The following is an 8,475-nucleotide window of genomic DNA, read 5'->3' on the forward strand; positions in this document are numbered from 1 at the left end:
CTGCTATTTCAGAAGTGGATGGCCAATTCTTCTTCCTAGTCTGTCTTAATGTGAATGTTCAGATTTAGAGAAGTATCAGACAGACCAGCAAGTTAAAGGTATAACCCTTATTGTGGAGTTAACTTTAGTGTCACTGACACTAATTTTTAAAGGTATTGGCTATTAATAGTGGAAGGAGGAGTGGCATCCACTTCCATAATAGCTTGCCTCTGGAAACCCTATGAACGTGGAGAGAGGATGAAAGGCACCCAAGCGTCGAGGACTCTCCTTCATAGGGTCGCTATGAGTTGCCTGCCACTCGACGGCACTTAACAACAACAACACCATTGGCTGTTAATAAGGCATTGATGACACAAAATTAAATCATTTACTCTCATATTTCCAAGACTGTAATTTTCAACTACCTGTCCTTCTTCCATGTCCCCTTCTTTTGTGCTCTAGCCACCAATTATAATGAATATTGATTGCATATTCAATTAAATGCATACTGCAAAAGTTTGTAGAAATTCTCAACAACTTCTTCTTTGTTCTTGGTTCTTGGTGCATGTATTTGAGTAAGGGTTGTGTTAGCAAGTCTTCTGTGTTTGCCTATTAATAGTATCCTCTTGCTCACAGCACTGTGTTTTAGAAAAGGTTTTGAAATGGTTGGTTCTATTATAAATACAATGATGTGTTCATTTCCAGCATCGTATATCATATGATTAATTCAAAGTAGCAAATGCCAGTCCATTTCAGCTAAGACCTTTAATATGGATCTTTTTTTGTGTTCCATTTCATTTTTTTACAAAATGCAATTTTCCTAAATCTGTACTTCTTACACTCCACCTTCCAATTATCAATGGATGCTGGCAGCTATTTATCTTCACTTTTTACTTATTTTCAAAACAGAAGGCTCTACCTTCAATGCTATATCTAAAAATGGTCCCTTATTGTTCAGAGGGAGTTTGAAGGCCAGTTGTTTTAGAGTGGGTGGGTGATCTTTTCTCTCATTCTTAATCTGAGTGTTTCTCTTTAGTAGTATGGATAGACATGCACTGTATATGTAAGTGCAGAAAATAAACAAGCACTTATACATATCTAGCTATAATAGTCAGCATCATGGATATCACCTCCACAATACAATAAACTGAAAAGTAAGCGTTGTACTCCTAAGAGAAAACTCCAAACTCCAAATGAAGTGTACCAGATGAATTGTAGAAAATTAGGGTTATGTATAAAGAAAGCAATAGGTCATTATAAAGTCATAAGAGAAATGAAAGACCAAAATGGATGTCAGAAGGACTCTAAAAACTGCACAAGACTGGGGAGGGCTCAAAACAAGGGGAAGACATTAATAAGTACAAGAATTGAACAGGGGATTTCAAAGGGCAGTGCAAGAATACAAAGTGAAGTTTTAGAACAAAATGTGCAAAGAGCTGGAGTCAGAAAATCAAAAGGGAAGAATTTGGTCAGCATTTCTCAAGATGAGAGAACTAAAAAGCAAACCATCCCTAAAGCCGTAATACTGAAAAGCGCTACAGGTAAAATCTTTAATTATCTACAATGAATCAAAAAGAAGATGGATGAGTACACAGTCACTGTATTTAAAAATTTGGTTGAAATGGAACCATTTAAAAAATAGCATATTATCAAGAATCAGTGATAATTAAGGAAGAAAGATACAAAAAAAATACATCCCCAGAAATCAATGAACTACCAATTGATATATTCCAATAAACAGAGACAGCCCTAGACTTGTTCACTTGACTATACCAAGAATTCTGGAATATAGGTATTTAACCAACTGACTGGAAACAACCCATGTTTCTCCAATACTATTAATATTACATGGAGTCAAAATACTGCTAACTATTATTCAGACATGACTAAAGCAGTACATCAACAGCTAGATTAAGAAGGTCTGTGGTACAAGAGATATCACTTTTGATGTCAAATGCATTCCAGAAGTACGTCTATCTGTGTTTTGCTGACTGTGCAAAGGAATTTGACTATGTGTATCCCATGAATTAGGATTGACATTGAGAAGAATGGGAATCCCAGAACAATTAATTGTGCTTCTGTGAAACCTGTACATAGACCAAGAGACTGACGTGTGAACAGAGAAAGAGAACACTGTATGGTTTAAAATCAAGATAAAACTGTATCATTTTCCCTTAATTATCCAATCTTTACATTGAACAAGTCATTTGAGAAGCTTAAAGACTAAGTTGTGCCTAATCTATGTCACAGTCTTCTCAATTTCTTATTATGCATCTGAAAGTAGGACAATGACTAAGGACTACAGAAGAATTGATGATTCTGAGCTGTGGTAGTGGAAAAGAGTACTGAATACTCTATGGACTACCAAAATAATAAACAGCTCTCTCTCAGGAAAAAATTAAACCAGAATGTTCCTTGGAAGTCAGAATCATAAAACTTCATCTCATATATTTGGGGCATGTTGTTTGGAGAGGCAAGTCATTGGCAAAAGACATTTGGCCTGGAAATGTGGCAGTTCAACGTAAGATAAGAAAATCTTGAACAAGGTTGATTGAAACAGTAATAGTAGTTATGGATTCTAATGTGTTGAAGAACAAGCTTCAGCTCTGTTGTTCATAAAGTGGCTATAAATCACAGTCAACTTGATAGTACTTAACAGCACAACACTTCCAAATACCTACTGTATTTTCTTACATAAAGACTCTTCATTCAGTGTGTCTGCCATGGTTTTGAATTCTGATTCCATTTCTGATCCTCTTCTGTGTCAATCAATTCTTTTTATTGCAGTGATTCTATATATTCCTTTGATCTTCCTTTAATGCTTCCTGGATTACTTCCTGAATACTCTCCCCATAACTTCTTTAGGTATTGCAACTCGAGGCTTGAATTTGTTCATTCTTTCAAAAATGCCAAGGGGTTTTGGCCCTTTTGCTTTTATGACTCTATCTCTTTGTACATTTCATTATAATACTTTGCTTTGTCTGCCCGTGCTGCCATTTGAAATCTTTTCTATTCAGCTCCTTAACTTCTTGAAGTATTGGCTGTAGAAAGTCAAAGTCTTCAATATGAATTGAACTTAACATCAAGAAGACACGGGTTCTCACCACTGGGCAAACAATTTCAGCTTGCTTGGCTCCATAATCAACAATCTTGGCACCAGAAGTAAAAAAAATCAAAAGATGAATTGCATTGGGAAAGTTTTCTGTCAGGGACCTACCTCTTCAGAGTACTAAGAAGCGATGATGTTAACCTAGAGATTAAGGTGCACTAAATCCAGGTCAGGTCTTTACAACTACATGCTATGCATCAGAGAGCTGAAAATGACCAAGGATGATAGAAGAAGAATTGATGCCTTTGAATTGTGGTGCTGGTGAAGAGTACTGAATATACACACCACCGATGATAAGGATAGTAAATAGGCATATCTAGGAGAGGATGAAACCATATTTCTCCTTGGAAGCTAGGATTTTGAAGCTCTCTCTTATGCACTTAGGGTGCATGGCCAGGAGGGACCAGTCCTTAGAAAAGAACATCATGCTTGGAAGCATAGAGGGACAATACAGGAGCAGAAGACCCTGAAGGTTTGACAAAAAAAAAGAAGATGATTTGACACAAAAACTGGGCCACTGGGATTAGGCGTATCAGAGTCATTGAGATTGGCTTAGGATAGGGCAGGGTTCCGAAGTGTTGTACATAGATGAATTGCAGGCTACTCAATAGCACATAACAAAAACAACATTCCTGGTCCTAATAAAGTTGACTGGAACTTTCCAGTCATGCTCACACCCACTCACACATCTTGTAGGTGTCTATAAACATCTCTGAGTTCCTTGCATCTCCTTAGAATCCTTCTGATTGCACATATCTGCTTTGGATTTATTAAGAGTGGCCTGAGGGATGGAATGTACAAATTAGCTTGTCCTAGATCACGTGCTCAATCAGTGTGATAAAGGCCAGAGCTGATTTCTTCCAACTACACAAATGACCCTGGGGGAGGAAGTTGTTTGTCAAAGGAAATGAGGGGCTCTGCTATCAAAAGAGACAGAAAATGAATGTAGGCAGCAAACAACAGGTGTGCACATCCACTCTATCCCCACACCCACAGCCTTTGTCTACGTTCGCTTTATCTGTTGCCAGAACATTTCACATTATTTCTCAATTTATCTATCTTGTCCAGAAAGTTTCCTTTATTTAATATTCATACTTCATATGAGAGAAGTGACTTTATAAAACAAATAGAATCATGTCATATCTATATAGCTCATTTACATATACTTGTGGTATTTACAAATACTTGACTTTCTAAGCATACTCTGAGAACCCTCATGGTGCAGTAATGAAGTTTTTGGTTGCTAAACTAAGGGTTGGAGGTTTGAAACCACCAGCTACTCCACAGGAAAAAAAAAGATCTGGTTATTTGCTTCAGTTAAGGTAATAATAGAATCCTACTCTCTTGTGCCAGGTAATCTCAGATAAAGAGTTCTCCAGAGCATCTACTAATAACAAGGATAACCTACAGATCATGCCATCTTTGAGACTTCATTTATAATAATCACAGTCTATTTCTTAAATAAATAAGATTGCTTAGTTTTTCCAAAAATAGGATTAATATACTATCTTGTGTTAGCTATTCTTTTAGAATACAATTCAAACAAAAGAGGTTTTCCTAACCCTTGTCTCTATTAGGGCACTCTGGTGGCATAACCCATAGGGAATTGCACTGCTAATCCACAGACAGCTCCTCTCTGAGGTTCAAATTCAGCAGAAGTTGTTCAGGAAAAAGACAATTTCTTCACAAGCAAATTTCTGTTTCCTAAAAACTAGATATAAGGTCATCTATGAGTTGGTTCAATTTGATTGCAATGAGAGAAAGAGAGTTTGGTTTCTATCAGTTTATTTTTGCTTTATCCACCATTATCAATTGATCCTGATTCATATGGACCCATTCTTAAGTCTGTAAAGCTGTAAATCTTCAGGCAATTTTCTCTTGTGGGAGTGGCTAGTGGATTCAAATTTCTGACCTTTCAATTAGCAGTTAAATAGGTAACACACTACACCATCAAAGCAAATTTGTATTTATTCACCACATGACAAATATCTCTGCTAAGAACTGATCACAATAATTTGCAAAATGGGCAAAAGACATGAAAGAATTTTCACTGAGGAAGGTATTCGAATGGCAAACAGGTACACGAAGAAGTGTTCCGAATCACTAGCAATACGAGAGATGCAAATCAAAACCACAATGACATACCATCTCACTCTAGTAAAAGTGGCAAAGTTTAACAGGGCAGCAAGCAATAGACCTTGTACAGAATGTGGCGAGAAAGGAACTCTCATACTACATTGTTGGTGGGATTGTAAAATGGTGTAACCATTCTGGAAGGCAGTTTGGCGCTTCCTCAAAAAACTGAACATAGCAATTCCATATGACCCAAATATTCCACTACTTGGAATATACCCCGAGAATATGAGATCTGAGGCACAAACTGAGATTTGTACACCAATGTTTATAGCAGCATTATTCACCATCGCAAGAACATGGAAACAGCCCAAATGTCCAACCACTAAATAATGGACTGAGAAATTATGGTACATTCACACAATGGTATGCTATGCAGCACACAGGAGCATAACTTTGTAAATTATTGCCTAACTTGGGAGGGACTGGAGAGCATTATGCTGAGTGACCTAACTCAGTCTCACAAGGATAAATATTGTATAAGACCATTATTTTAGTATAAGGATCCAGGAGAGGTGGGAAAGGCTGGAAGCAGAGTCATATGGATGTACAAGGGGAGGGAGGATTAATCATTGGTTTGTACAATTTGATGGGAGGAGAGAGGGAAATTGAAAGAATTTGTTTGAATTTGTAATAGAATTTTTAAATAAACTCATAAAAAAACTGATCACAATAACTTGAAGATATTTATTAACATTTCACACTCTGAGTTTCTTAAGGTCATGGTTACTCTTTTCAGTTTTATAAACCAGGAAGTCTATGAAAGTACATTGAATAAAAAGTAAACTCTACAAGCATTTGTTAAATTGAATTTTTGTACTCAGCAACAAAAACACTTCAGAGTTGCTCAAATTACTTTTGTTAATCCAATCGACTTCAATCATACAACAGAGCTGTGACAAGATATAAGTTATTCTAGTGGTTCTGATACATAAAAGTATTATATGACGGTCAAAATTACTGGGGAGAATAATTTAGACAAGAAGCATAGCAAAAAAAGATCAATGAGAGAATTTTTACAACCACTTTCCTTCTAATCAAACAGTTTTTTTATTGAACTTCTAAGCACAATGCAAGATTCAGAAAGCTTTAGTGTTTTATATGAGCATGACAGTAGTGAGCTCCTTTATTCTCAAAAATCAAGGGCTATGTACAGCAATCATGATGAAAGGCCAAGAAAAAAATATCTCTGAGATTCAGAATGATAATTTCTCTGAGTACAGACCATACAATTCCAAGTTGCAATGCACTCCATTAATTAAACAAGTCTGCATGCCCATAATTTAATTTGCTGAAAGAATCCACAAGAGGGATGGGAAACTGGGTTCTCTTGCTTCCCATAAATGTAATTGACATAATGAGTAGCTTTCTTCTCTTTTGAGTCACAATGCCTTACAGTAATACCTGCTTCACGTGATAGCAAGCTCTCTTTGAGTTGCACAGAGAAATAATTTTCTAAGTGCAATTCAACTTGGTGTAGATAGCTATCACATGGCATGAGAGGCTTCAGGAATAAAGGAAATAAAAATTACTTCAATGAAATTGGTGGGTGGAAATGGTAAAGCCTGAGTCAAATAATAATCCATATTAATACATACTACATATTTCCTTCTCTCTCCAGGTATTTTCATTAAAAGTTTGCAAAATATCAAATAAAAGGCAGAAAATCATTCCTGGCTGGAATGTAAAATACATTACATTTTGTTTTGCTTAGCAGTCTACAAAGCACTTTATATGCCTTTATTTAGTTGACATTTTGTGGGTACAGTTTGTGAATGAGGTGTTTTCACTGCCGTGATCACTGTTTCCTTTTACAAATGATACAATAGAAAATTTGAAGAATTTAGTAATTTTACCAGACGCATACTGGTTACAGGGGTAGAATTCATAGTTGAATTCAAGTCTTTTTATTCCTGATGCTGTGCTTTATCTACTATATAATTTTTTGATTGTTTCAGCACTTATCATAAGGTCGCCATCATAGGAGATGGTCAGCAATTATCTGCCCAGGAATGGATACAATACAATATAAAGTACAGCTTTTACCATGTCACTTCCTTCTACAAAAAGTTTAATGTCTTCCTCCTATTGCTGCCTCTGTCATAATTTTCAGTCTCCCCTAAGATGGAGGTCATAGTTTTATTAATTCGTTTTCCTTAGGTAATGTTTTTTAAAATGGTGTTTTCAAACCTTTGAGACAAAAATAATCCCTTAAAATAAGAAACAAGAATCTTTCATTATCTGAATGTACTTTCCCTTCTATCTATAAGTTTTAACATCATTTTGTTTTGTTTCTCTTACTTTTCTTTTTGTTGGTCATTTCCCCCATTAATTATTTGTAGCCGTTTTAGATTTAAACACAATCCCTTTCTTACCTGCCTGAGCTGCATTGTTCACAATCATAAAGAAAAACAACCAGGGAGCTAATAAATGTCATTTTAAGACGTTATATAAAGTATTTGTGAAACAGTAAGCAATGTTCAAGTATCCTTAGAATTGGCTATTTAAGACTTTAATATGTGGCACTGAGAAAAATAGTGCTTTGAAAGCTTTCATTTAATACCTAGCTATAGAAATTTCAGCACCAACTGATAGGTTGTGAACATTTACAAGTGAATGAAACAAATTAAATGACAAACTCCTACCAGTGTTTAAAGCATAATATTTTAGTAGATATTTTATTTAACAAATAAAAATAGAACACCAAGTAACTAGTCAATAAACTTGGCCTTTTTCATTCCTTTAACCAACTTACTTAAAATCTCCATTGCATATAGAAGGGTATATAACTCTTTTCTCACTATTAATTTAATGCATATGAATCAAATCTAGAAGGCTTTATACCAGGGTTTATGAGAATCACAGAGATGATGTATCTATATATTTGTGTTAATATATATTATAATGTTCCACCTAAGATTATTTTGAAATGTTGACATCAGTATTTTCAAGTCATGGCATTTCTCTTCTAATCTTTCATGCTTTGTTAGGCTGTTAACTCCAGGAAGGAACAATATAAAGAATGAAAGAATTAGCTTTTAGTACAGAAATAAAAGTATAAAAACCCATAGCCTTTTGATAGCAAGATTCCCAAAATAATGTTACTCCCTTGACTGTAGAAATGCTCAATTAAATGAAGTAAATTTTCTATGTTGAGCTGAAAGCTGAAGTCAGATAGCTAAGAGAGCAATATGAAACTCTGAGAAAGATTTTTTTTATCTTTTATATTACCTTTCTATGCCCACTTCCCATGT

Source organism: Elephantulus edwardii, unplaced genomic scaffold, assembly GCF_000299155.1.
Source record: "Elephantulus edwardii isolate Elephantulus edwardi_28Jun2011 unplaced genomic scaffold, EleEdw1.0 scaffold00147, whole genome shotgun sequence".
Taxonomy (NCBI): domain Eukaryota; kingdom Metazoa; phylum Chordata; class Mammalia; order Macroscelidea; family Macroscelididae; genus Elephantulus; species Elephantulus edwardii.